The following is a 27989-nucleotide window of genomic DNA, read 5'->3' on the forward strand; positions in this document are numbered from 1 at the left end:
AATATCTATATATAATAATATCATACTTATACATATATTATGTCACTCGATACTTAAAACCTTATAAAAGAATAACGAAAATGAAACATATAAGGTTACAAATTCTCTAATTTATAAATTTTATATAATATGTATGTTAAAATTATATTTTTGTCTTTTATATATCAAAATTTGTAAAATAAAAAAAAATAAAAAATAAAAATTAAAGGAGACTGGCTCGACAAGCACAAGCTCGAGCTCGGCTCGAGCTTTAAACGAGCCGAGCTCGAGCTCGATAAAGGAAACGAGCCGAGCTCGATCCAGCTCGATTAAGTTCGAGCTCGAGCACACTCTGACTCGGCTCGTTTACAGCCCCGCTTAGCCGTCAAATTCAAACCGAAAAATAACCTTACCTAACCTGCTATACACCCACCCACCTACCCACACATGACACCCACACCCGTCAGTCAGGTCTTCTCCTGCACCTTTGGAAACTAAACTAAAACAGTAAACAAAACAAACTCATCCGATTTTAGGGGTTTTAATTTTACAAATAATAATCATAATCACATTCTAATTATTAATTAATCCTATTTATATTTAATTTAGATCTATAAACAAACTCATCCGATTTTAGGGGTTTTAATTTTACAAATAATAATCATAATCACATTCTAATTATTAATTAATCCTATTTATATTTAATTTAGATCTATAAACAAACTCATCCAGATTCATCAACTAATTATTTCACTTCAATTTTCACTAATTCAATTCATCACTTGGTCCGTTTACATCATATTCATCAATTTTATTATTATTATTATTGCAATTCAATAACTCGCTAATTGTTTTCAGCTCAATTATATATACACACACACACACACACATATATATATATATATATATATATATATATATATATATATATATATATATATATATATATATATATATATATATATATATATATATATATATATATATATAATGGCGGACGCCTTAACTGCGATTCCGGCAGCTGTGTTACGTAACTTATCGGATAAGTTATACGAGAAACGGAAGAATGCGGCATTGGAGGTTAGTAATTGAACTGTTTGTTTTTGATAGTTAGTTAGTTAGGGTTTTGGATTATTAGGTTTTGATTTGTGGTGTTATAGGTTGAAGGAATTGTGAAGCAGTTGACGGCTGTTGGTGATCATGATAAGATTACTGCTGTGATTAAGTTGCTGGCGAATGAGTTTGCGTACTCGCCGCAAGCGAATCATCGGAAGGTAGTTTACGTTTGTTAGAATGTGTTAGTGTTTATTGTAATTATTATAGTTAGGAAATATGATTCGGTTAGGTTAGGTTTCCTTTGTATATATTCGCGTTGTATCCGTATATATGATACTTTACGGTTTTCGTTATTATTCTATATTAGTGTGATGTTTATGATATCCTCATTGTATCTGTATATATATAGGTGATTAATAATGTATAATACGTTACAGTTTTTGTTAGTATTCTATGTTAATGTGATTATAAGATTACTGCTGTGAGTAGTTTGTTGACTCATGAGTTTGCTTACTCGCTGCAAGCAAATCACCAAAAGGTATACGTTTGTTAGAATGTGTTAGTTATGCTTTATTGCAATTATCATAGTTAGGAGATATGGTTCGTTTAGGTTTCCTTTGTTAATATCCGCGTTGTATTCGTATATATAGTTGATTAATGATATATAATAGTGTACAGTTCTTGTTATTATTCTATATCAATGTGATGTTTATGATATCCTCATTGTATCTGTATATAACTATATATACTTGATTTATAATGTATAATACATTACAGTTTTCATTATTATTATTCTATGTTAATGTGATGATAAGATTACTGGTGTGATTAATTTGTTGACTCATTAGTTTGCTTACTCGCCGTAAGCCAATCAATAGAAGGTATAATGAATGTAGACATCCACATATTTTGAGATTCATTGTTGTTAATTGTTAGATAGAATGTATTAGTTAGGGTTTGTTGTGATTATATCTTACCATAATTAGGTGATATGATTTGGTTAGGTTTCCTTTGTATATATCCTCATTGTATACATACATATAGATTGTTAATAATATGTAATACTTCACGGTTTTCTTTATTCTATATTAGTGTGATGTTTAGATTTTTTGCAGGGTGGATTAATTGGTTTAGCTGCAGCTACTGTTGGATTGAGCACTGAAGCTGCACAGCATCTTGAGGTTTGAGTTTATTTATCTGATATTCTGGTTAGCTTTTTTGTTGCATAGTTGGAATATTGTTGGGCTAAGATTAATTAGGATTTAGGAAAGAAAGTAGCTTATTGATGTGAGAGAACTAGTGCATTATATTGGTTTGTGAGATTGTTACTATAGAAATCATAAATCATTTAGGGATAACATATGCTCGTAACTGTAAGGTTTATGCAGTTAATGCGGAAAAATATCGGATATCAGTCAAGGACCGATAATTGAGATATTGGTTATCGCGGTGGGATATCGTAATTTTAATATCATGCAGAATTTTTATATAAAGCAATTAAAAACTAACAATTCAGTATACCCTCCTACCATTAACAAATTAACCTTTTGCAACTTACAAACACTATCATTAAACACTAAGAATTGATAATTAAGACTTGAAAAACTGATCTCGGGAAAATCGGTGATATATCGGTCAATATCGCTGATATTATCGGTACCAATATTTTGACTGATATTCTACTAAATGTCAGATAACCGCTCTAGCATTGATATAGCACCGATATCGGCTGCATAGTGTAAGACTGTAAGGTGGTTGGCTTGCTATCATGCGAGTAGGAGAGACAAGTAGAATGAGAGCCCATAGAATAGGGAGTTAGGTACTCTTTTATAAAAGGGAAGCGAGGCAATCCTAATGAGCAATATGTGATGGGCCAGAGCCCAATGGACCGGACCCAATATGAGGGTGTCCTTCACAGTAATAACCAATACGTGAATTGAAATGTTAAATATGGTGGAGTCAGTAGGCACTAGTTTACTAACTGTAAGCCTAAAGCCCTAAATATACAGTTGTTTTAGGCCTTAGGGTGAAAACGACATAAACTAACTTCTTTATGGATTACTCCTGAGAAAACCGTTTTAGGATCCATCCTAGACACTTGGCAATTTCACAACGTCTGAGGTTTCAAATAGTTGGAAGTTCATTAAGATTGATAATGTATTCATTGAATTCCAATGTTCAAACTGGTTACATGTATATGATACCATCCACAGTTATTAAAAGTCCTCGCTTCTTGAGCCTAGGCCCATTTTTCTGGTGAGGCTCAATAAATGCGCTTCTAGTTTCTAGGCGAGCGCTTCTGCATTGTCTACGACAGTAACATAACGCAAGGAGTGCCATTGAAACTTAGATCTAGGAGAGGTCAAAGGAATTACATTGAACATTTTGTTATTCAAGTTTTGGCATTACATTTGACTCTTGACTATTTTAGAACTTTTGGTACTAATTAGATGATATTAAATGTTATATAATAGCTCTTGTTTATTTTATTGAAGAATAGTATTATTTTTCATATACATAATATATTTTTAATTTTTGATGTAAGTGCCTTTTTTTTTCTCAGACCCCCGCTTTTTTGGCGCCTAGGCCCCAGGTGAGGCCTAAGCGCCTTGAGTGCGCCTAGCGCATTTGATAGCCATGATACCATCTGCTATTCAATAATGTCAAGATATTAACAAAAATCAATTACTATACAGATTTATGGAAACTTGTATTTTTAGCACCCATATCATCATCATCATCATCATCATCATCATCATCATCATCGTACTCAGTATATCCCACCAATAGCAAAGCTATGGTAGGGTCTGAGGAGGGTAAGATGTAGACAGCCTTACCTCTACCCCATAGAGATAGAGAGGCTGCTTCGGGTGAGACCCCCGGCTCGATAGTAGTTTTGCATCAAGCCTTGGACATAAGGCACATAGCACTCAATCATCGGGACAACGGCTGATTGGTGCATGTACCCTTGTCTTTCGGCTATCAACGCCACCACATGATGCCTGATTAACCTTCCGTCACTTTTAGCGTTATTTTCACGAGATTAGTAAAACGTAAAAAATTAGTGCATTTTCACTTTTGCCCACCCGAGGGTTCACACATATATACATTATATACATTAAATCAGTGCAATTTCACTTTAGCACCCATATGTAATCGGTTTATGTAGTTCTTTATGAGTATACAGTTTGCTTTTTTCTTTTAGAAACGAACAGTAAGACTATGATTTGCTTTATGACTGTAGTACGGACAAGGGAAACCATGAGATACATTATCTGTTTCTTTTTAATTTCAATCAGCACCAAAAGCAAGTACAGAAATAATTTTGTATGATGTTATTAAATTTTATCTGCAACTGAAACAAGAATGAGGTTTTTGCTTTAAAGTCTAAGCATACCATCTGATAAATCTAAAATTTATCAAAAAACGTTATATGTTTGCGTTAAAAATAACACATCTTGTATCATGCTCTACTCGCTATTCTGTCCAAATGCTACTAAGGAGTTCAGTTTATAAGAAGTTTTCATTATTTACTAGTATATGATGAATATATTCAATTTTTCTCATTCTTCTCCCTTACAAATTGCCAGCAAATAATACCGCCTGTGATAAACTCTTTTTCTGACCAAGATAGCGGAGTTCGTTATTAGGCTTGTGAAGCGCTATATAACATTGCAAAGGTGAGAGTGAATTCAGACTTCATCAAGCAAGGTTTTTTCTTTCTGTTCTAAGCTTTAAACATAACAAAAATTTGAGCGTATTTCATGCCTTTTTGCAGGTTGTAAGAGGAGAGTTTATTGTACACTTTAACAATATATTTGATGCATTGTGTAAGCTTTCAGCAGACTCGGATCCCAATGTACAGAGTGCTGCTCATCTTTTAGATAGACTTGTGAAGGTAGTTTTTTTTTGTCTTTTTGTGATATCTGTTATTCAGTTTCATATTTTACATATGTGGTGGATTATGGATTTAATTGTTAAACATGCAACAGGACATTGTGACTGAGAGTGATCAATTCAGGTGATCTATCATCTTTTTTTTTATATAGTTTTAAATATAATATTATTCCTATTGGCCCACACTTCTTTTTTGCATTTAGATTCTTTTAATATCTAAAACTTTGATAATTTAATTATGTGTACAGAAAGAATTTTATTACAATAATCATTAGAATTGTCAATAAAACAATTTAGTAGGTTGTATACCTGTACGTATTAAATATAGACTTTTGGGAACTTTCAACCGGCTCGACATGTTCCTCCTTATGCTATTCTTTTGGTTTGACCCACTTGAGATAAAACACAACCCAAGTCAATCCATAAGAAAACACTGGTAGAAATTAGGCCTGTAAACAAACCTAACGAACGGGTTTTTTTTGTTCGTTTCCGTTTGTTTAGAAAGCGTAACAATATAAACAAATGATTCACGAATGTAAATTGAAGAGGTAGGTCCCAGCAGAGCCCAGTTGGACCCGCAAGACTCACCTTGAAGAGGGACGTCTGCGCAGAAACCAACTGGATCCGCAGGACCCACCATGCTCAGAGACGTGACGTCCTTACGCGCAGTACGCAAGCTGTTCCCGCAGGAAATGCCTCCCAATGGTGAAGGACTCTGCCTGTTCCCGCAGCTGCGGATACAAGCCATCAGGGAAGGCCACCCGCGCAGCAAGGCTACACGCACAAGGCACTTAGCTCTCAATCATTCAGTTGTCACCTGAAGGAATGAGCAAAGCCGGGAACAATCCCGCACAAAGGCGGGAGGGGGAATACTCCCGCCCAACTAAGCCAGTCCGTACGATACGGGAAGATCTTCTGTACTGTACCTGACGAGGTATGGGCAAAAGATCTGACTAAAGATACGACAGCTTATTGACAACAGTATGGCGAGCAGCATGCTCTTGTACTGTATGTCACTATTAGCCGCTGCCTACTCACCAACTCCTGTCATACCACGTGCATAGCCGGCAGTTGGTGGAAAAGGAATAGTACACAGCAGGCCTGGTCACTGTCAGCCGCTGCCTACCCACCAACTACCAGCAGGGCACGTGCGTAGGCCACAGTTGGTAGAACAGGAATACTATTCAGCCGGCCACACCTCCTTGGAAACCTACCTTCGGCTATAAATACCCCAAATGGTATGATCATCTCATCTTATCATATTATCATCATATTATACCTGATATCTGCTCTAGCAATCTCTTAATATACATTTATATTTAAAGAGCAATCTAGTCTGATTCTCACGCCGGAGGGTGGTCACAAGGAGGAACCCCCCCCTTCTCAGTGACGAGCTCACGGTGTCTGTTTTGCAGGTTATCAGAAGAACCATCTTTGCCGGGTCTAACCCCTCGTGGGAAACATCTATCTAACCCCCAGGTTATCCGTAATCTGCCCGGGGTCTGGTTAGTGTTTCTTCATTGGCGCCATCCGTGCATAAAAGCTAGAACTTCATTTCTTTTCAGTTTTTTCAAACTTCTGGAAAGATGGTTAAAGAAACTCCGGTAACCACAACCCCAGCTACTGGGGGGAATACCGGATACACAGTCTTTACAAACACTACCCCGGTTACCCAAGCCGGGGCAAGTGAAGTAAATTTTACGAAACCCTCGTCATAAGGCGAAAGGGAAGCGTAAAGAAACGGACTCCCAACCGAGAAGGCGTTTTGGGGAAGCCTTCAAACCAAAAAACCCAGGTGGAAGCCCACGTGACTTCTCCAAAACATTTAGACCAACTGTGGCAAATGCGGGAACGTCCAAATTTGCAAGGGACATTGCGGAAGCAATCGCCCCGAAATGTGCCAAACAGATGTCCAACATCGGCACTTACGATGGTATATCTGATCCAGACGATCATTTGAACAGGTTCATAGCGGGGGCAACCGTCAGTAGTTGGACGGAACCTACGTGGTGTTACATGTTCCAAATGACGCTTGTTGGGGCAGCTAGAGCGTGGTTCGATCGTCTACCGGTCAACCACGTCTACGACTGGGCAGACTTCCAACAGAATTTTAGCCAACACTTCAGCCAACAACGAAAGTATACCTAGGAGCAATGGACAATCCTCAAATGCATTCGAGAGGAAGATGAATCTTTGCTAGACTTCATCACTCGCTTCAACTCAAAGAAGCTTAGTCTGGGTAATATCAGCGAAGATCTTGTTCGCGCTGTTTTCATCCAGGGCGCGAACGACCCAGAGCTCATCCGCACCTTAACGGGTAAAGATGGCATGCCATCCACATGGGATGCCATCATGACAGCAGCTAAACGCTTTACGGAAACGGAGAAGCAACTGGGTAGAGATCTCCCACAGAGCACAAACCTCTACACCCAGAAAACAAGAGAAGACAACGTCCTTACCACCCGATTAAACAAAAAGCGGAAGCTAGGCATTTGGCAGTCAAGGGTAAACTTTGACACCTCATCCGGCTTGCAACATCGGTTAGGCGGAAGGGATAACGTACGGTCGAACCAGAACTCCAGATGGACGCCACTCACCAAAAGCGTCACCGAGATATTCGCCACTGAGGAGCTCCCATGGCCAAAGGCTCCAATAATCCGACATCGTCCCAATGCTGATCGGAGCAAATTCTGTGACTTTCACAGGACAAAAGGCCACAAAACTGAAGAATGCACAAACGTAAAGGACATGGTCGAAGCATTTGTCAGAGATGGGACGCTCGCGCACCTCGTGGCGCAATGAACGCTGAGCAGGCTGATCCGTGTAGAACCCAACTGGGGAAAACACGAATAAAAATTCCAGCTTCAATGTGGAGACTACATGCTGCGTAAAGAACGAGATCCCGAACCAGGTGCATATCGGCTCGATGGCACTCCCATCCCAACAACATGGAAGGGAGCTCAATTACACAGTTTGCATGTAGATCAATTCCAAATTTGTAAAGAAAAGGCCCAGAGCCACTTCTAATGGAAATGATTCTCCTTAGAACATCGACGCTGATGATTTTACATTTATACTTTATGAACTTTCAACACGGATATGCCGGTTTTCACCGCATAATTATATGGAAAGTCGTTGCGTGGGGAAGGCGGCAAAAACCCGCATAAACCCAAAAAACGGCAAACCTTCACGCAGGTCAGTTGAAGGGTAAAGTTCAGTCATCCCACTAAATGAAAGTGCCGGTCTATCCGCATGTATCATGATAGAGGAAACTGAACACTAACCTATTAACAACCGCGCGTCGAACGGTTAATTTATTCAACACGGATATGCCGGTTTTCACCGCATAATTACGTGGAAAGTCGTTGCGTGGGGAAGGCGGCAAAACCCGCATAAACCCAAAAAACGGCAAACCTTCACGCAGGTCAGTTGAAGGGTAAAGTTCAGTCATCCCACTAAATGAAAGTGCCGGTCTATCCGCATGAATCATGATAGAGGAAACTGAATAACCTATTAACAACCGCGCGTCGAACGGTTAATTTATTCAACACTAATATGCCGGTTTCACCGCATAATTACGTGGAAAGTCGTTGCGTGGGGAAGGCGGCAAAACCCGCATAAACCCAAAAAACGGCAAACCTTCACGCAGGTCAGTCATAGGTAAACTTTGGTCAACTAAATGAAAGTGCCGGTCCTAACCGCACAAATCATGAGAGGAAACCGAACCTATTGACAACCGCGCGTCGAACGGTTAACTTATTTAAAACAGAGAATTTCTAACAAAAGGATGAGGAAAACCTACACGCAGGTCAGATATAGGTAAAGTTTAGCCATCCTAATAAGTGCAAGTGACGGTCCTACCCGCACAATCACAAAAGAGGAAGCAAAACTTCAACCTATTATCTACCACGTTCAAAGGTTAATTTATCCTAAACACTTAGAAATTTCAAAAAAGATGAGGAAAACCTCCACGCAGGTCAGATGTAGGTAAAGTTTAGCCATCCTACTAAGTGCAAGTGACGGTCCTACCCGCACAATCACGAAAGAGGAAGCAAAACTTCAACCTATTATCTACCACGTTCAAAGGTTAACTTATTCTAAACACTTGGAAAATTGCTAATTTAAACTAAAGTATGCAAGTCATATAAAGTTTATAAAGCAAGGAATCCAGTGAAAGTAGCGGTCTTACCCGCACAAAGATTTATATTTCATAATATTCATTACAAGAATGGTCGGGTAACTACCCGCCTACAAGAATATAAATCTATACAAGCTAAATCTATCCTAGCAGTGGGAAGGGATCTTCAGGATCAAGCTTCAGGGCCACTTCCACTTGGACCAGCACCATCAGTAGAGCGTGGCAGTTCAAGGAAAGCTGTAAGGATAGCTAGCCCATCATCAGCAGCAGCAACTTCGTTTACCTTCTCCACCACCGGATGCGGGAAGGCGGCATACTGATTCACTGCTTGGTCGTATACAGCTTCAGTATCCACATCAAATAAAGGGAAGTTGGAAGGCGGGATGCCTTTCTCAACGAACCCTAGACCAAGCAGGAAGCCGGCCTTTTCCCCATCCTCATGAGAAGCGTTGAGGGCTGCGCTCATAGCATCGTCATAAGACGTCTCTGTGAAGACTCGATGCACAACCTACAAAAAAAAAGAAAATATACAAGTATCAAAACCTTTTCTATTTACAAAGAAAAGCGTGAAGACATGAAGCTAAACATACCTGAGACAACGCTTCTCGAAGAAGCCATTCCTTGGCAACCAGAGCCTCCTGGAGGGCAGCTTGAGCTTCGTTACGGGCGCGTTCGGCTTCACTCTTGTTGAGGTTGGCAAGCAACACTTCTTTAGCCGCAGCCTCTTCGACGCCCTTTAACTTCCGCTCAGTGTGGTCAAGCACCCCCCTCTGGTCCAAGATCTCTTGGAGCTTTTTGGCGTCTTCCCTCGCCAATGCATCATGAGCCTGCTGGAGAGCCTCTAATTTGGCTTTAAGCTCCTCATTCTCCATGCGTAGAGGCTCAGCAACAGCTTCAGCCTTGGTGGCCCTCTCGGTTGCGTTCCTTGCAGTTTCCTTAGCCAGCCGAAGCTGTTCGTTAACAGTTTGGGCAGCCTTGGAACGGGCCTCGAGCCGGGCCTGAACTCCAACCTCGAGAGCCTTGAAGGCCTTCTCCTTCTCCGCAGCAGCCGCGGAGAGCCTCCTATTCTCCTCCCGGACAGCTCGCGCCTGAGCTACTTCTTTAATGTGAGCTGCTTTTAACTTGTCGTTTTCATGACAAAGCAGCTCGACGCGCGGCTGCATCCGGGCCAGGAGAACCCGAAGCTCATTGGTTAGCCTACCCTCCTGGTAGCTAGCCATGGCTTCCCCCAACGCACCACTGGGAGCTGCGTGATGAGCCCACTCCACGCACTCCACAGGTGTGCGAAGGGTTGTTCCTCGGCGGATGTTCCATCGTGGAACATACACTTCATTGGAATCCGACACTGCAAAAAACATAAAGCAGTTAGGAAAAGATGATAAAAATATGAAAAGGGCCAAAAGAACCCTACGCACCTGTAGGGTCAACAACAGGCCGATAGCCGCCAAACCCATCACCTGAACCCAAGGGAAATCCATCCAAGAGGTCAGGCAGATGGGAAGGAGGCAGAGGTTGGCGATAAGCCCCATACATACCTGAAGGATCGGCCGTCGTTGCCGATGACGGAGGAGGCATGGTAAAAGCCGCCGCGGTCGCCGCTGCGGAATCCGCAGCAAAAGTAACCGCCGGCTCAGTGAAAGATGCGGTAAAAATGCACTGACAGCCGGCGGTGATGTCATCACAGCTGGAACAGTCGGCTCAACGGAGTGAGCAACTGAACCAGCGGAAGCAGGCGCAGGCGCAGCCGCCTGGGTCGTCGCCTCAGGTAGGCTGACCAAGCCTACCGTCATGGGCGGAGGGGTACTCCTCTGCGCTCCACCCTGGAATGCGTCAACATCCACGCCTGCACAAAGAAGATAAGTGTTAATGATATTAAGCTATGAAGTTAAAAATAAAGTTTGTACTTACGGGTTTTCTTGAGCCTGAAAGTGCGGACAGGCGGGGACGAACCCGATGGAGCCGGCCTCTTTGCGCCGCTCACCGTCGTCATCCGGGGCTCTCCGGAGGTGACAGTCGCAGCCTCCGGAGCAGTGGTCCTATCACCACCCGGGTTCCCCGCCACCTCCTCGCTCTCGGCCTCTGAGTCAGACCGAGGCACCGGATCGGCAGTAGAGGCCACCTTCTCCTTCCCCTTCCCGCCGGCATCCTTCTTCTTCCGCACCAACGGAGGACCATCTGCGGATTCCTCATCAGAACATAAGATTAGAGGAATTCCAGCAGAGGTTTCAACATTGAGGGGTCGAGGGTTGAATATCGCCTTACCTGGCCGCCTGGCGCTCAGGATCTCATGACCTAACGGGTAGATCTCCACGAACCGATCCGCCGTTTGTTCTAGGATGGGCAACTCGTTCTCGTCTAGAGCGCGAGTACCCATCCGAGCGGAACTGTCAGCCTCCCGCGGATACAGGAGCGACTGCAAGTCGTTCCCCTCTGAAATAAACAGGAAAGAAGTTAGAGGAGATTCTAAATCAACAAAAAGAAACAGAGCATACCGTAAGGAACAGAGTTCAAACCGTATTCGAGGACGATTGGGATCTTTTGCGCATCCGCATCCTTCCACACCCGGCTCATCCCGAGCATCACCATCCCGGACTCCGCAAACCGGAGATTGGACTCGGGATATCTTCGAGAACCATTCCGCCTCCTGGTAGTTGGAGGCGTGAAGGCTGGGAAGTGCTTGCCCATTCTTGAATTTCATGGCAAGGGGGATGGCGCGAGCGGAGATGTAGAAGAACTCCCGCTTCCACGAGCGAAGACTGCGCTCGGTTGCGCTAATCTTCAAACCCTTGATCCGGGTTATCAGAGTATACCACCCCTGGATGCACCTCCAAGAGTAGAAGGTCATCAGGCGGTCGACATAGGGCTCAATGCCCAGAATCCGGCACACCCACTCGAAGTGGCGAATCTTCGCGATCGCCATCGGGTGCACCTCGGTCAGGTGCACACCGTGCCTCTCCAGGACACGGTACACAAACTTTGTCAAAGGGAACCTAAGATTCCCATAGACAAAGAATGCAGCATAAACCCCGATCTTGCCTCTGGGGGCATCATACACCGTCTGATGGGGTTCAGGAAACTCAGGCTCGAGAGACTCGAGCATGAACTTCCTGACGATGTACTGATACAGATCGACAGGCAGAGCACACTGGCACTCGCCAGCAGTACTCTTGTCATCGGCAAACACCCCAGCCTCCTGGGCTGTAGATTCGAGATCACGAGAAGACATCTTGCAGATGAAAGAAGAAAACGATTTCAAGAGAATGCTCGACTGAAAGGTGAGTATTCGCTGGAAATCGTTTTGAAGATGAAGAGAAGAGTGAAAGTGTGGATTACAAAGAACCCTCCCCCCCTTTATATACTAATCGCAATTAATGCGATGAATTTAATGCGGAAGAGAGAGAAATCGAAGGTGCAATGAAACTATGACACGTGGCAAAAAGCAAGCTGGCAACAGCTGTTGAAAGGACGCGTACCATTAATTTCGCGGCCACGCGCCCGAAAAATCGCGCCCACGCGCCTGAAAAAGCGTCTGGAATGACCATGTACTTTCACATCACCATAACTTCCTGCACGTCCTGACACAGTCAGAAGAAACCGTCGCACGACGTTTCAGAGGTTTGGACTGTTCTTATCCTTTCACCAACTCTTCGAATTTCAAAAATTCAAAAAGATTCAAAAGTAAGCGGGAAAATACCCCTTACCTTGGCAACCAAGTAACCATAAGACGGGTGCGGGTACAGTGTTAAGGCAAAACCATTCACATACTTAGCACCTGCAGGGAATTGACGCCAGGAATACCTTGGCAACCAAGTAACTATAAGACGGGTGCGGGTACAGTGTTAAGGCAAAACCCTTCACATACCTAGCACCCGCAGGGAATTGACGCCAGGAATACCTTGGCAACCAAGTAACCATAAGACGGGTGCGGGTACAGTGTTAAGGCAAAACCCTTCACATACCTAGCACCCGCAGGGAATTGACGCCAGGAATACCTTGGTAACCAAGTAACCATAAGACGGGCGCGGGTACAGTGTCAAGGCAAAACCCTTCACATACCTAGCGCTCCGCAGGGAATTGGAACCAAGAAGGATCTTCTGGGCAATGCTTGCGGAAACGGAAATAACATCCCCGCATAGCGGGAACGTCGAGAACTACATTATTTGAAGCTCCAGGATGGAATTGGTGGTTTTAACATAATTGATCACTATGTTCAAAACTACCAAAACCTCATGGAGAATCCACACAAGTCAGGACTCAACGCTCCTGACTTGCGAGGATTATGGATTTAATTGTTAAACATGCAACAGGACATTGTGACTGAGAGTGATCAATTCAGGTGATCTATCATCTTTTTTTTTTATATAGTTTTAAATATAATATTATTCCTATTGGCCCACACTTCTTTTTTGCATTTAGATTTTTTTAATATCTAAAACTTTGATAATTTAATTATGTGTACAGAAAGAATTTTATTTCAATAATCATTAGAATTGTCAATAAAACAATTTAGTAGGTTGTATACCTGTACGTATTAAATATAGACTTTTGGGAACTTTCAACCGGCTCGACATGTTCCTCCTTATGCTATTCTTTTGGTTTGACCCACTTGAGATAAAACACAACCCAAGTCAATCCATAAGAAAACACTGGTTGAAATTAGGCCTGTAAACAAACCTAACGAACGGGTTTTTTTTGTTCGTTTCCGTTTGTTTAGAAAGCGTAACAATATAAACAAATGATTCACGAATGTAAATGAACAGACATAACTGAACATAGAAGACCAAACATAATTTAGCTAAGACCAATTAGAAGTAAACGGGCCTAAAAAATTTAAATGAATTTATATTAACTAACGTAAACGAACGAACTTAAACAAATGTAAAATAACAAACATAAATGAACGTAAACGAACAAACACAAACAAAGTTAAAAGAATGAACGTTGAACGCAAAAGGAACGAACGAGACACATGCTCATATTCGTTTGTTTAGCTTAATGATCAAAACTTCTGTTCATGTTGTTCGTCTACCAAATGAATGAACATAAATGAACCGTTCACCGAACGTTTGGTTCGTTTACAGGCCTAGTTGAAATCGCCGATTTTTGTATTTATGTCAGGTGTTGTGTATTAAAAATAACCTTTTATTTTATGTTATTTTATTTTAATGTTAGTGTATTTCATTGTCAGCATTGAAGAATTTATTCCATTATTGCGGGAGCGTATGAATGTCTTGAATCCATACGTGCGTCAGTTTTTGGTCGGATGGATTACAGTTTTGGACAGTGTTCCAGACATAGATATGCTCGGTTTTCTTCCTGATTTTCTTGATGGTAAAAAGGATATTATCGTCATTTCACATCTTTTAATGGCATGTCTTTATGAAGTCAACTGACATGACTAGCTCTCAGGTTTATTTAATATGTTAAGTGATTCCAGCCTTGAAATCCGGCAACAAGCTGACTCGGCACTTTCTGAATTTCTTCAAGAAATCAAGAATTCCCCAGTAAGAGTTTTGTTAGGGTTGGAGACTCGAACAAAGGGTATTAGGGCAGCCGGCCCTAATTAGGGTTAGCCGGCCCTAATGGGTCCCATCTTATTTGTTTGGGCCTAACTTGGAGAACAAGTTAGGAACCCTAGATTTAGTCTATATATACCCTAGTTGTAATTGTAATCTTGTGTGCCTTGAGCTTAATAAGAAAACCTAGTTGCAGCCCGTGGACGTAGGTCCCCTCGCGGGGACCGAACCACGTTAAATTCTTGTGTCGTTTATATTTTCGTTTATGTGTGTTTATCGTTGTGCATGTGTGTGCTGTTTCGCTTCCGCGCGCCGCTTTGTTCCTAACAAGTGGTATCAGAGCTTTGGCTCGTTGTTGCACACGGTATTGCACGGAAGAACGATTCGTAAAGGAGAAACCCTAGGTTGCGCAAAAAGGGAAAGAAAACAGGGCTGTTCGGGGCTGATTTGGAGTGAATTTGCAATTAGAGTTCCGGTTTTGGATCTCTTGAAGTTGCTGGTCTCACTCGGGTTTGCAGGTGAAGGTCGGGTCAGGTGTTTCGGGTTATGACATCGCGGGTATAAATGGTTTTGTTTATAGTACCAGGTTAATCTCTTTGAAGCCGCCGATTAGGGTTTGGTTATAAAACTCTTGGATTCGTCGAATAAAGGTTAGAGATTTAGTTAGTTTCTGTTGACTGTTTATTATCAACTGTTTGAGAACCGAGTTACGTGAAAATCAATATTTGGGTTTAGATTTGTCTGCGAAGTTTATTGTAGGAGCAAATCGGTCAGTTGACAATGTTCGGTAGAGAACATCCGTCAAGTTCTGGCTCGTACCATTGATGTGTTCACTGTTTCGATTTGTTTCCTGATTGCTATTGTTATAGCTGAAGACGGGATGGGTATGATCGAAGGTTTGACCGGTTTGGATTTCGGTTGGTTGGTTTTGTCAAAGGAACTTGGATGTGGTACTGTGGGATAAAACAGGTGAAAATGGAACTAGCAGGTTGGAATGCTTTGGGTTTTAAGTATTCTGATTCTGGTGTGCTGGTGACGACATAAGTGAAAAAAAAGGGAAGTCAGGTTGAAAGGTTTATTCGGTTAGGATTAGCTGATCGGGTGTACAATCGCGGAATCCTTGGTACCGTTTGCTTTCGGTAAAGCTCTACTGCTGTTAGTTATAACCGTTTGCCGGTTAGCTGGTCTGGAACTATGAAATTATTTCTTGTTCGGTGGTGATCAGCAGTTCGACATTTGAGGGGATCCGGGATCTTGTGCTGGGTGAACACGTTTACCGGGAAAAGTACGATCGGGGATAATCTCATGGAATGTTGGTTTTGGTAATGGGTTGGGATAACAGGGACAGTGGGAGCTGGGCATAGTTGACTTCGTGGAGCTGCATGGAGGTTCGTGACATTCTTTAGAGTCAATGTCAAAAGATAATGAATTCTGCTTCTGAGAATGTGTCTGGGTTGATGCATTGGGACTCAGTGAAGGCAGTGAGACTCTTGGGTTCGAGATTCTGGTATACTTCATTTCATGTTACCCACTGTAGTGAAGTATTGGTGAATCTTATTGAAGACTTTGGGAAGGTACAAGTTTATGTATCGCTGGAAGAAGGGAACCAACTTCCGAGTATTAAAGTCTTGGCTCGCTGCATCGGGTAGAGCTAAGTGGATTCATTTTGCAAGTGTGAATCCTGGAGCCACCGGGATGTAGCTGAGTGCATTCGGAGGTTTAAACTAGGTCAGGGGTTTTGGAACAGTGGGAGCACGAACCGTGTTCTAGGTACAGTTCAAAACACCGTTGGGTTTTGAATACCGGAATTCCGAATGGGAAAATCTCTCCTGGGTACTTGCAGGTTTTGGAGAGTGGTGTTTTCTCTGGGAGTCTCTGGAGCCGGTAGTTCGAATCAGTGGGAGCCGGTTGAGATTGAGGATGAGTCAATGGCGGGTTTTGCCATGGCTGGGTCATTGATGACTGTTGGGTTGGAGCTCAATGGAGCTTCAACTGGCTCTTCAGGTAATTGAGGAGCGGGCCGCTGCAACTAGGAGGATTAGATTGAAGTCTTAGCTTGTTTATGGGAACTGAGGCTTGGAGGACTTCTTTTATTTGAAGTTTTAGCTTGTTCTTGGAACTGGAGGCTTGGAAGATTTCTGTTTTTAAGATTACTGGAGTTACAGGTATAGGGTTTGCTTGGATGGTGGATTGAGGATTGCTCGAGCCTCCAAGTGGGAGATTGTTAGGGTTGGAGACTCGAACAAAGGGTATTAGGGCAGCCGGCCCTAATTAGGGTTAGCCGGCCCTAATGGGTCCCATCTTATTTGTTTGGGCCTAACTTGGAGAACAAGTTAGGAACCCTAGATTTAGTCTATATATACCCTAGTTGTAATTGTAATCTTGTGTGCCTTGAGCTTAATAAGAAAACCTAGTTGCAGCCCGTGGACGTAGGTCCCCTCGCGGGGACCGAACCACGTTAAATTCTTGTGTCGTTTATATTTTCGTTTATGTGTGTTTATCGTTGTGCATGTGTGTGCTGTTTCGCTTCCGCGCGCCGCTTTGTTCCTAACAAGTTTTGCTATACAAAATCTGTAACTATGATTATTAAAAGTTATGTGTGTTTTTTTTATTATATTGTTTATTTGTTAATTCCTGACTCGAGCAGTGCTACTCTTGAAGTCTGTAGATTATGGTCGGATGGCTGAAATACTTGTACAACGTGCATCTTCCCCTGATGAATTTACCCGTTGGACTGCAATTACTTGGGTAACAGTTTTTTTAATTGGATCATATGTATCATTTTCTTAGTTGTACATTCTTATGAGAGTTTATGGTATGCCAGTTTTTACCCATTTACTGGTCAATTAAAAAATTTAGTTGAAAGAGGAAAGAGTCAAACTGGAAATATGGTTTAAGGGGGGAGGGTCAATCGGGTTGAAAGTTGGCCTCAGATAGTATTTAACACATGCAACTTATAGATAAATTAATTCAAAGATTTGGACTGTAATTATTATAAGGCCAATCATAAAGAAAAAAAAGAATCCTATGGACTTTTTGCTGAATTTACACATTAGTCCTTGCCTTTAATTTTTGCATATTTTAATTTCTTAACTTCTAAAACTTAACAATAAAGTTCTCACACTTAGTTTTTTTCTTCTTCTCTGCATGATTAATTAAATGGCTTTATCGTTGAGTTATAAAGTTATGGATTTAATCATGAAAAAATGAAGTTAAACGGACCTGTGTGCGTATTCAGCACAAATCTAGGTTTTTTTACAGTATCTATAACTGTGAAAAATGTTGTTTTGTAATCATAATTAACACATTAATTGTTTTATAAATAGTATTAGGAAACAGATAAGAAAGTGCCAGTGGATCGTCACAACCTCTAATATTTTAGGGCTTACTCATGTGTTGTAGTTTGTTCACACATTAATTAGACAACTTTGTGTAGATAAACGAGTTTGTAAAACTTGGTGGAGACCAGCTTGTTCCTTATTATGCTGATATATTGGGAGCTAACTTGCCTTGCATAGCTGATAAAGAAGAAAAAATACGAGTTGTAAGTTTCTACTTCCATGTTGTGTGTATATAGGGTTTGGATCTCTTCAGGACTCCAAAAATTATGAGCTTAAAGAACGCCTAGCAACCAATCATTTTATCCATTTGTTTAATATTATTCGAGGGTAGTTTTGTTATTTATTATATTACATATATGTAATCATTATATTACATACAATAAATGACAAAACTAACATCAAATAATACTATACATATAAAGTAAAATAAATTGATTAGTTTAGAGTGGTACAAATTCTGAAATGATCATGATCCTATACATACATATATGTATAATGGCTTCATGAACATTATGAATAATAATAAAATTTTATATATGTGATTATTAGGTAGCTCGTGAAACAAATGATGAGCTCCGTGCAATTAAGGCTGACCCAGCTGAAGGATTTGATGTTGGAGCAATCCTCTCTATTGCAAAGAGGTATGATGGGTGGGTTGGGTAAAACTAGTTTGGGTTATGAATAATGGATGTGACTTTTGAAGACAAGATTATTATGGCAGTAAATATAATCCCCTTTCACCATTTTACCAGGCAGTTATCTAGTGAATATGAGGCTACTCGAATTGAATCATTGCACTGGATATCGGCCCTTTTGAATAGACATCGTCCTGAGGTAACCTTAAACCTTCAGAATGTGTATTTATATCTTAAAATAGTTACTATTTTGTTTTAGTTTTCTAGTATTTGCTGGTGCATCCCATAGTTATCAAATGCGATAAGCGCTCAAAAGCGTTGAGGCTGGGCCTAGCGCCCAAGCAATAAGCGCAAAAAAAGCGCCCGATTAAAAAAAAGCGCACATTAAAAAACAATTTTTTAACTAAAATAGAACATCTTAATAAGAAAGCATACATTCATTCTTCCAATAGTTTATAAAACAACCAAAAACCAAAATCCAAAACATGAAGTAGTACCAAGTACATCATAATAATTAGAAAAACCAGAAACTAAAACAACTTAATCATCATCAAACTGAGAAGAAACCATTTGCTGATTCGAATATTAAAGTTACATAAGATTATAAGAAATAAAGAACATAAAATGCAGAATAAAAAGAAAGAAATTCGAAAATAGGAAAGTAAGAACAAAACTAACCTGTAATTTCTTAGTTTCTTGATGATTTTGTGTGCTATATAATTGATTATGGAACCATTTAGATAATGGAGTTTTAGGTACTCTTAGAGAATAGGAACAGGTTGTTTAAATGATATTTTATACACATGGGAATGTTGGGAACAGTTACTGCGCTTTAAATATCTAGGCATGCAACTCGCAGTTAATGTGCCTGGCGCTTTTAATGCTCTTAAGCGCAAAAATCGCACGCTTTTAATAACTATGGTGCATCCAAGTTAAAACCATTATTTTGTGTTTTTTGTTATTGTAATCTTTTAAGGTTTCAGTTTAAGTTAGACAAAAAAAATATTGTTTTGCACTGAATTTTTGTTCTTTTGTCATTACTATTAATTGAAATAAGGTATATGTTTATTGTGATCTAAAAATGTGTGACAGGTTCTTTCGTCTCTGAATGATATTTTTGACACACTCTTGAAAGCACTCTCAGATCCATCTGATAAGGTAATCCTTCTTTTTAGTTCAACACTTTTTAGATTCTGTTTTGTCAGTCACATAATTCAATTTCAACATGTTTAAAAAACTTGTTTGTCAAATATCTCTTTATTATAGACAAATAGAAACCTTTTTCTTATGGACTCAATTGAAACTTGCTAGTTTTAAAAACATATCTGGTGATATAATTAGACAAATAGATAATTCAAAGATGATAATAATTATTATTGACCGTGTTTTGTGTATATTTGCAGGTAGTGCTCCTGGTTTTGGAGGTACATGCATGCATAGCAAAAGATCAACAAAACTTCTCTCAGCTTCTTGTTTTCTTAGTTCACAAATTTCGAACTGATGATGCACTCCTGGAAAAGTGAGTTATTATTATTATAGTTATTATTATTATTATTATTATTTTCTTGAACAAAATATTAGAGGTGGCAGATGGGCGGTACAAGTAATCGGTCAAAATAAATTTAGGTTGTAGGCAGGGGCGGATCTAGGTAATCGGGTGCGGGTTCACGGGAACCCACTGAGTTTCGGTTTTTATATAGAATGCCTATTTAAAATATGAGAGTGAACCCACATATAAATTGTGAGTGCACTCATAAACAAAGTTTTCATCATGGCTTGGTGGTAGACACCCTTGTTTGTCACTGTGAGAACCTGAGTTCGATTCCCACTTTTAGTAGGGTTTTTTTTTTCTTAAACTGATTAATTGTGTCTGTATCTTCCTACCTTCTGCTTCTGCTTGAGTGTATGTGGCTAACTTCAAAAGATGTGACTCTGCAACATTCATTTATTAGCTAAAGTATTTTTATTAACACAATTAGGTGACTCTTGTAAACAAAAATCAACACAATTTCAAATTGCTCAATGTAGCAATTTAATCTTGTGGTTGTTATGTATTACATGTTATAAGAAAGAGAGATATGCTAGTTTTTCTAAAAGAATGTTTTGTTCATTATTTTGAGGAATCAAAGGTGATCTTTAGTAAAATCTCAATCTTGGTCAACTGAACTAACCAAATCGTCCAACCGACTTGAACCATCGAACGAAACGATCCGAACAATCGGAACGACCTGAACCGTCAAACCGACCCGAATAGTGAACCCACTTGACAAAATTCCTGGATCCGCCACTGGTTGTAGGTATTAAAATATTAGTTAATGCGTTATGTATAACTGCTCAAACAATATTGTTACAATATTAATCTGAATCTTTAAATAAAAGTGAATTTGAGGGTTACATGCTTGAAAATTGACTGGCCGATTTTCAACCCGTTTGACCCGTTGCTCTTTTAGCTAGATTTTCTGATTTTTTTAAAATCACAACCCACATTAATCGGTATTATTCTTGTTACTTTTTTATTTTCTTAAGTTAATGGTTTCTTTTTGCAGGCGTGGTGCTTTGATAATCCGCCGACTTTGTGTGCTTTTAGATGCTGAAAGGGTTTTATCGTGAACTCTCAACAATTCTTGAACGGGAAGAAGATTTGGATTATGCAGCGGTTTTGGTTCAGGTTTTCCTTTTACAATTCGTTGTTTTAAACATTATCTGAAATATAAAAATAAATCTTCTTTATAATCTTATTTCAGTTTTGCTTATCTTTCACTAGGTTCAGTTTTTGTATTTGCAAATAAAGGTTATTAATTATTATTTGTATTAAACTATGTACTAACTAGAAGTAATACAGAATACTGATGTTAAGAACTTACATCTATTTAGTTTAACATTAAAATAAAATAAATAATTTATCTTTTTCTCGAGACTTGTCATGCTTAAATATAAACATTTGCATTAAACAAATGACTCTTTATTTAGATCAAGAACTGTAAAGAAGATGGTTGTAGTGAAAGTAATATTTATTACTTGAAGGTGTGAGAAATACATAAACAACTACATCTATTTATACACAAATAAACCCTAGCTATCAACCCATAAAAGGCCCATGGGCTTTAGCCAACTATATGGGCTAAAACCCTAATTATAACTAAATACAACTAACACTCCTCCTCAAGTTGGAGCATAGATGTTAATCATGCCCAACTTGTTACAAATAAAATCTATCTGAGCTTTCCGGAGCGGTTTAGTTAGAATGTCTGCTAGCTGAAAATTTGTCTTCACATGAACTGGTTGAATGGAAGGAGGATCAGTTTGTGTGCCTACTACTCGATCTCTGATAAGGTGGCAGTCGACCTCAATATGTTTTGTCCTCTCATGAAATACTTGATTCTTGGCTATGTGAATGGCTGACTGACTATCACAGTATAACCTCATCAAGTCATTAGAAACAACCCCGAGCTCTCTGAGAAGACGACGAACCCATGTCATCTCTGATGTTACATCTGCCATGGCTCTATACTCCGATTCGGCATTCGACCGGGAAATCGTGTGTTGCTTCTTACTCTTCCATGATACAAGATTTCCTCCAACAAACACACAATATCCGGTGGTAGATCGTCGAGAAATCGGACAACCTGCCCAATCTGCATATGAGAACCCTGATATCCGACCATCTCCTTCTTCCGTGAAGGCACCTACACGACAATGACCCTGATCGGAGTATAATATACCCAAGCCAGGTGAGGTCTTAAGATATCTTAAAGACATGAAGGGCAGCATCCCAGTGACCGGTGTATGGTGTAGCCATAAATTGGCTCAGAACACTGACAGTCTAGGAGATATCCGGTCGTGTGACAGTTAAATAATTAAGTTTACCAACCAACCAACCGTCTATATCGCTCAGGATCTTTCATTGGATCTCCTTCCTTTGGGAGGAGTTTCTTTGTAGGAAGCATTGGGGTATCAACAGGTTTACAACCCAGTAAGCCACATTCAGTTAACATATCAAGAACATACTTTCGTTGGGAGAGAAGTATTCCTTGTGGAGAGCGGGATACTTCTATGCCAAGGAAATACCTCAATCGACCTAAGTCGCTGACCTGAAACTGAGACTGAAGAAACTGCTTGAGTTCGATAATCCCGACCTCGTCATCACCTGTGATTATAATGTCATCCACATAAACAACTACGATAATCCTCTTTCCTTTCTGGTGTCTAAAGAAGACAGAGTGATCGTTGGCACTCCGAGTCATCCCAAACCGTCCCATAACACTAGAGAATCGACCAAACCATGCCCTGGGAGACTGTTTAAGACCATATAGAGAACGACGTAGCCTGCAAACTTTCGAGGCCTCCTCCTCAACAACGAACCCTGGGGGCTGCTCCATATATACCTCCTCCTCAAGAACACCATTAAGAAAGGCGTTCTTGACATCAAGCTGGTGGAGCGGCCAATGATTAATGGCAACAAGAGCGATACAAATACGGACAGATGGCATTTTAGCAACCGGAGAGAAGGTTTCATCGTAATCAATGCCATATGCCTGAGAATACCCTTTTGCAACCAACCGAGCCTTTAAGCGGTGTAAGGAGCCATCCGGGTGTAGTTTAACCGTAAACACCCAACGACAACCAACAATACGCTTCCCTTTAGGAAGTGTTTCAAGATCCCATGTATGATTGGACTTTAGAGCCCCAATTTCATCTTCCATAGCCTGTCTCCATCCTGGGTGAGCGAGAGCGCTCGTCACATTATTGGGAATCGGGTAGGAATCAAGGGTAGTGGTGTACGCATGAGATTCAGGAGATAGGTGGGTGTAGGCAACATAGTCCTGAATTGGGTAACGAGTACATTTCCGGGGTTCCTTGCGAAAGGAAATAGGTATATCGGGAAGTGGGGCACCAGGAGGATCATAAACGGGAGTATCAGAGGTTGTTGGATCGGGTAAGGATGTATTAGTGAGAGGTGTGGATTGCTCAGATGTAGACGGAGTATCGGAGGGTATTTCGGGGTCGTGGCCAGGGTGTGAATCAAGAGTCGCTGATGTTTGACCCCTACCCCGCCTAGCATATGTGAAAAGCAGTGGCGGAGATTCTGTCGGTGGGTCAGAATCAGTAGAGATTGGATCGGTAAAAGGAATTGACACAGGAATGGTGGGGATGAAGGGAGATGTGGGTATATCGAGGTCGGGAAACGGGTCAGAAACAGGAGTGGAACACTCGGGAAAGTAAGGAGACTCGTGAAAAGTGACATCGGCACTGGTAAAGTATCGGTGAAGTGATGGGCTATAGCATCGATACCCTTTTTGAACCCGTGAGTAACCAAGAAAGACACAACGAATGGCTCGAGGATCAAGTTTGATGGTTTTTGGACTATGGTCATGAACATAGGCGACACAACCAAATACTTTAGGTGCGAGAGGAAATGGATCATCGTTGGGAAATAGTACAGAAAACGGTGTTTTACCATGAACGGTTGAGGGCATGCGGTTAATCAGATATGTGGCAGTGAGAACGGCATCTCCCCAAAAACGATGAGGAACACGTGATTGGATCATGATTGTGCGAGCAACATCCAATATGTGACGATTTTTGCGTTCGGACACACCATTTTGTTGAGATGTATAAGCACACGATGATTCATGAATAATGTCGTTGGTTTTTAAGTATGAAGAAAAGTCGGTGGAAAAATATTCTTTAGCATTATCAGATCGTAAAGTTTTAATGGTGGTGTTAAATTGGTTTTGAACATAAGCATTAAATTCTTAAAATATGGAAAATACCTCACTACGAGATTTCAATAAATAAACCCAAGTAGTGCGAGAATAGTCATCAATAAAGGTAATAAAAAATATTCAAAACTCAACGTAGATTTGATAGGGCAAGGGCCCCATACATCAGAATGTAACAGTTCAAAACAAGAACTGACTCGATTGGGCACCCTAGGGGGATAGGGACGCCTGGTATGTTTACCAAGTTGACACGACTCACAATGAAAATTAAAAGACGAAAGTGGTAAATCTGGTCGCATTTGCCTCAGAACCGCTGTAGAGGGATGACCTAACCGACAGTGAGCCTCCCTGACAGCGGAATCACATAAGTTTGCTACAGGATGCGAAAACGGGGATATACGATAGAGACCTCCTGAATCAAAACCGGTACCAATTACCCGATTTGTTCCTAGTTCATGAAAAACGCAGTGAGTTGGGTAAAAGGTCACAGAACAGTTGTTTTGTTTGGTAATCTGACTCACTGAACAAAGACTGGTAGGAAATTTAGGAACAAATAGGATAGAAGACAGTTTTAGGTTTTCCGAGTTACTGATGGATCCTATGCCGAGAACGGGACATGAAGATCCATCGGCAAGACGTACCGGTGCATGGGAAACATTTTGAAGACTAGAAAAAATACCCCGATTCCCAGTCATGTGATGTGTGGCTCCAGAATCAATCACCCATGATAAGTCAAGGCTAGAAGGTTTACCTGAATGTGCCGAGCTGGTTTGAGGATGAGGCAACTGGGAGGTAAGAAACCGTTGAATAAGATCATGCTCCTCTTTAGTAAATGTATACATGTATGTATTTTCGCCCATAGTGATACACGAAACTGGAAATTGACTGTGAACAGTAAAAAGTGCGGGTGGAGGGCGGGAACAGATTCCGGCTTAAACAGTTACTCGTCGTGAACAGTTAATCCCGGCAGCGAACAGTAACTTTCCGGCAGCGAACAGTAATTCCGGTAGCGAACAGAAATTCCGGCAGTGAACAGTGACTTCCGGGCGTGAACAGTAATTCCCGCGTGAACAGTGTTTTCCGCGTGAACAGTGTTTCCCGGCTTGAACAGTGTTTTCCGGCAAGAACAGTGTTTCCGCGATGAACAGTGATTTCGCGTGAACAGTGCTCGTCAGTGAACAGTAGTTTCACGGTCGAAAAGAAAAAAAAAAGATTTCGTGACAGGACAGAACAACAAGGCAGGAGCTTGTTTCAGATCTGAAGGCTGCTGGTGACGGCTGGTCAGACTCAGGTTCGGGTCAGATCGCGGCTAGGGTTTGGATCGAGAGCCGTAGCTCTGATACCATGTAAAGAAGATGGTTGTAGTGAAAGTAATGTTTATTACTTGAAGGTGTGAGAAATACATAAACAACTACATCTATTTATAACTAAATACAACTAACAAGAACAAATTAATCATCTGTAGCTTATAACATATACTATATATATTTTTTCAGGCTTTAAATTTAATTTTGCTTACTTCATCCGAGTTGGCTGGTCTACGAGATCTTTTAAAGCTTTCGTTATCTAACGCTGCTGGAAAAGACTTCTTTCTTTCACTGTATGCCTCGTGGTGCCATTCATCAATGGCTATTATAAGTCTTTGTTTATTAGCACAGGCAAGAATTGGTTTTCTTTTATTTTATTTTATTGTTTTTTTGATCAAATTCAATATTATTAATTTGTTTTGTGGTCTGTGATTTAGGCTTATGAACATACAAGTTCCGTTATTCAGTCTCTGACCGAAGAGGATATTAATGTCAGATTCTTGGTTCAGTTGGACAAATTAATACACCTATTGGAGACTCCAACTTTTGCTTATCTTCGGCTGCAGGTGCTTTGATTTAATTTATTTATTTATTTGTTTATTTATATATATTTATTGAAAGTTATATATTTCTATATATTGTGTCTTTCTTGCAGCTTCTTGAACCTGGTAGATATATATGGCTGTTAAAAGCCTTGTATGGTCTCCTGATGCTACTTCCTCAGGTATGTCTCATTAATGCAATTTCATGTTATATTTTATATATGTATGTTTGTATTTCATATATGTATATGTATGAGTGAGGGAGTGTGTGTGTTACTTCAGGAACTCTTAACCAGTCATTTTATATGTTTTTATTTTACATATGTAGTATTATTTGAGGGTCGTTTTGTCATTTATTATATGTAGTTTTAGTGATTACATATATGCAATCACAAGTTCACATATGTATAATAACCAATTTACACATATGTAATCATAAAATTACTTGTAGTAACTGACAAAACTACCATCAAATGGTAATATATATATAATCAGTAAATAAGACGATTGATTGTTATTTCTTAAATTATTTGGAAGTTCTTTAATGATCCTATATATTTATTTCATGCATCTTTTTATTTTTAATCACTGCAGCAAAGTGCAGCCTTTAAGATTTTAAGAACACGTTTGAAGACGGTGCCTTCATATACGTTTAATCCCATTCGAAATTACATGTCAACTGGAGTGCATTCCAACACTAACGAAGATCCTTGTCATATGAGTAACGGAATAAACTTTGATTCTTGGCTGCAACGGTTCATTCAAATGCAGCAACAGCATCGGGCCCACTTAAAATCACAAAAATTGTCCAACAACAGTTCCATATCCTCGAAGGTTTCTATATTCTTCCTTTTAAAAAAGTTTCATAATGTTAATAAAGATACTGGTCACTAGGCCAATTATGATTGGATCACTAGACTCGTGACTAGGGTTGTAGCCAAGCCAAGCTCGGCTCCTTTATTATTTATTAATTAATTTATGACTTTATCAATATTTTTTTATTTTACACATGTTATTATGTTATTTATAGTTTTTATATATAACATATTATACACTGTTTATTTAATTTTATCATATAATTTTATATATAATAGTAATTATTATATAAACATATTTTATATTTTAAATAAAAGTTGTATAATTAATAGGTTCGTGAGCCAGCTTGAGCTTGACGAGTGAAGCTCGGGATCGAGCTCGCTTATTAAACATGCTTAGTTTTAGGCTCGAGCTCGTTTACGCTCGGCTCAGTTCGAGCTTTTAGCGAGCCGATCTCGATCCTGGATCTTTACATCTCTAATGGACGTTAGTCTCGTTTTGACTTATGTAACAATACAATATATTGATCTGTCTTTATGTATTTGAGTAGAAACTGACATCTAGTTAAGATTGTTACTATCTCAATAATTAATGTGCTTTTTAGATTATTATCACAATAATAATCATAAAATTTGAATAAAAACAGTTTATGTGTTTTTGTGCACTAAAAACACCGGATATAAATCACAACCCAAATCAACCCGTTTATTAAGATACGGGTTGAAGTCGTTTTGGGACGATAACAAATGAATATTTTGCAGGAAACAAAGGAGGTTCAGAATTATGAAGAAGCTAAGGGCGCTTTAATGATGGCAAATATAAACCAACAGCAGTCTAGACTATCCCGTAAACCTCTATGACGAATACGTATCTGCAGTTACAGCCATTGCTGTATACATTGTAAATCGTATATCATAAGTCGTAATCCTAGTTCATTTTTCTTGAATTATTTGTTACTCAGGTTAATTCGGTCTTGTGGTTATGTTGATTTTTTGTTGAAAACCACAAGGGTAGGAGAGCTAGGATATTGATTTAGAAG

At 40.0% G+C, this 27989-nt stretch overlaps 1 pseudogene across 1 annotated transcript; it reads left to right on the forward strand.

Moving 5' to 3' along the window:
- The first annotated feature begins 949 nt into the window (after nt 1–949).
- LOC143539177 (protein VAC14 homolog) lies at nt 950–27958 on the forward strand (annotated as a pseudogene). Its single transcript, XR_013136385.1, has 20 exons — nt 950–1059; nt 1140–1253; nt 2151–2216; nt 4626–4715; nt 4814–4933; nt 5028–5056; nt 14259–14401; nt 14480–14574; nt 17248–17334; nt 18023–18130; nt 18477–18568; nt 18680–18761; nt 19655–19720; nt 19966–20081; nt 21109–21230; nt 25782–25943; nt 26030–26158; nt 26248–26316; nt 26729–26968; nt 27712–27958. The product of XR_013136385.1 is annotated as a protein VAC14 homolog (transcript).
- Nucleotides 27959–27989: the final 31 nt, after the last annotated feature.

The sequence above is a fragment of the Bidens hawaiensis genome, unplaced genomic scaffold (assembly GCF_021521415.1).
Source record: "Bidens hawaiensis isolate Kalapana, Puna unplaced genomic scaffold, B.hawaiensis_p1.1 tig00011819_1, whole genome shotgun sequence".
NCBI lineage: Eukaryota > Viridiplantae > Streptophyta > Magnoliopsida > Asterales > Asteraceae > Bidens > Bidens hawaiensis.